General features: G+C 35.8%; 2 protein-coding genes across 4 annotated transcripts in view; one reads left to right on the top strand and one right to left on the bottom strand.

Moving 5' to 3' along the window:
- COA1 (cytochrome c oxidase assembly factor 1) overlaps positions 1 to 1,585 on the bottom strand; it is a 52,424-nt gene extending 50,839 nt beyond the window's left edge. For 2 of the 3 annotated variants that reach the window (XM_072412155.1, XM_072412157.1), the window contains exon 1: positions 1,409 to 1,585. The gene's annotated coding sequence lies outside the window, so the exon portion shown is untranslated. The remainder of the gene's footprint in view (positions 1 to 1,408) is intronic. The other variant, XM_072412156.1, reaches the window with a different exon arrangement.
- Positions 1,586 to 1,622: 37 nt separating this feature from the next.
- The window catches only part of BLVRA (biliverdin reductase A), a 16,019-nt gene continuing 15,494 nt past the window's right edge, over positions 1,623 to 2,147 (top strand). The window contains exon 1 of the mRNA XM_072412153.1: positions 1,623 to 1,724. The gene's annotated coding sequence lies outside the window, so the exon portion shown is untranslated. The remainder of the gene's footprint in view (positions 1,725 to 2,147) is intronic.

Genomic DNA, 2,147 nt, shown 5'->3' with positions numbered 1-2,147 from the left:
TTACAAAATAGTGCTAGGTCTTACTTTCGGGGTAGGTCTTATTTTCGGGGAAACACGGTATATATTATTTATATTATTTCTGTCCTAATTGCATTTATTAAAATAATGTACCTGTTCTAACATACATACAAATTCAACTTACGAACAAACTTACAGTCCATGTAACCCGGGGCCTATCTGTACATATATACATGTTATTATTATTATTGTTACACAGTGTATATATATATATATATATATATATATATATTACTATAGATTGGGTATTACCAGAAGGGAAAGTCAATATTAATTTTAGTTTCACCATCACCAAAATGTGCCTAGCCTCCGGTATGAACCAAATCATCAAAAATAGAGGGGAAAGAAAAAGAAAAGGCTCTTTTAAGGCACTCATATACATCATCATCATAAATATCATAGATGGAGCTTTTGCAAAAAGGTAAACAACTCCCCAACCTAGTAACTAATTGACCACTAGGCGTACTAAGGGACGTAAGGGTAGTCTGATCCACAGCTCTCCAGACTCCATTCCAGACTCATGAATGGAGTCTGGAGAGCTGTGGATCAGACTACCCTTACGTCCCTTAGTACGCCTAGTGGTCAATTAGTTACTAGGTTGGGGAGTAGTTTACCTTTTTGCAAAAGCTCAATCTATGATATTTATGACAACCATTAGGTAAACTATATGCCCCTAATAAGATCAGTCTGATGAATTGAGTTTCTGGAAGTCACAACAATTTCATGAGAACAAATCAATTCCCTTATCAATCGGATCTGCAGCTGATTCTTAGCAGTGGATTTTCGTTGTTTTTAAAGAATTCGAATAATACTGACACTTTCCATCAGTTTGTCATTCTGTGGTCCCTCATACTCCCCTGAGGAAGCCCTCTTGGGCGAAACGTGTCAGGAAGGGAGACCTATTTTGATTCTTGTTTTTTGTACTTTTTTGCTATTTTAGATGTACAAAAGGTTGTATGGTACTGAAAGTGTTATGATGGGATCCACATCTAATATTCGGATATTGCTTTTAATCTAATACCTGTTTCAATATTAACAATTTTTTTTAAAAAATTGTGTTTTTATTTGATATGTGAATGTATATGAGTGCCTTATAAGAGCCTCTTCTTTTTCTTTCCCCTCTCTACTCCGATATCACTGTCTGTATTAGTCTGTCATTTGCAATCCCTATTTATTGTACAGCGCTGCGTAATATGTTGGCGCTATATAAATCCTGTTTATTAGTAATATTATTTTTGATTATATATATATATATATATATATATGCCATTACATGTATATGTGTGCTTTTACTGTTATTTCTTGTACCCTGTTATAGTAATATTTTCACATGGGGAGGTCATGCCTCCAATGAACCATGCACAGGGAGAGATAGGCTCTGTTTTCCTACCTCCACTCACTCAGTGTCCTCAGTATCAGGCTGGTCACACTCCTCTGTCAGTGCATAAACCTTCTCCATTCATGGATCCTCTCAGGACTTATTATATTTTCAGTGCCCTCTCATAACAAGCACCTTGTCCTTCTACACTGCGGCATGAAGCTCCTGCGTTCAGTACACTTCCTGGTCTGGGTCACATGTCAATGACATCATCAATCCCGTCATGCATCGCTCCTTAAAGGCACATACCCCGTGTTCCTAGGTCAGATATCGGTGTCCAAGGAGCGGGATCACTTCGTTCAGTGTGCATTACGGAGCCAGCGTGCAGGTAGATGTACACAGGGGCTGCAGTACAATTGTTCTATATAATACAGAATTGTCCATGTGAGGTTATAAAGAGGTCTGATAGGAGATTGTGGGACCAGAAGCCTTTTTTTTTTTTTTATTTATGTATGTTGAGATATAAATGTTCTTCCTATAATATTCATACATGCCATATATTGCTCCAAATGTAAACAATCCTGATGTATTTTCCATAGGATTATATAAAGTGTCATATAATAGAATGTATTTTCCTTGGATTATATAAGGTCTCATATAATATAATGTATTTTCCATTGGATTATATAAAGTGCCATATAATAGAATGTATTTTCCATAGGATTATATAAGGTGCCATATAATAGAATTGGTTTTCTTTGGATTATATAAAGTGCCATATAATAGAATGTATTTTCCTTGGATTATATAA

This window comes from Pyxicephalus adspersus, chromosome 5 (assembly GCF_032062135.1).
Source record: "Pyxicephalus adspersus chromosome 5, UCB_Pads_2.0, whole genome shotgun sequence".
Classification (NCBI taxonomy): domain Eukaryota; kingdom Metazoa; phylum Chordata; class Amphibia; order Anura; family Pyxicephalidae; genus Pyxicephalus; species Pyxicephalus adspersus.
This window is presented reverse-complemented; position numbering and strand designations above follow the sequence as displayed.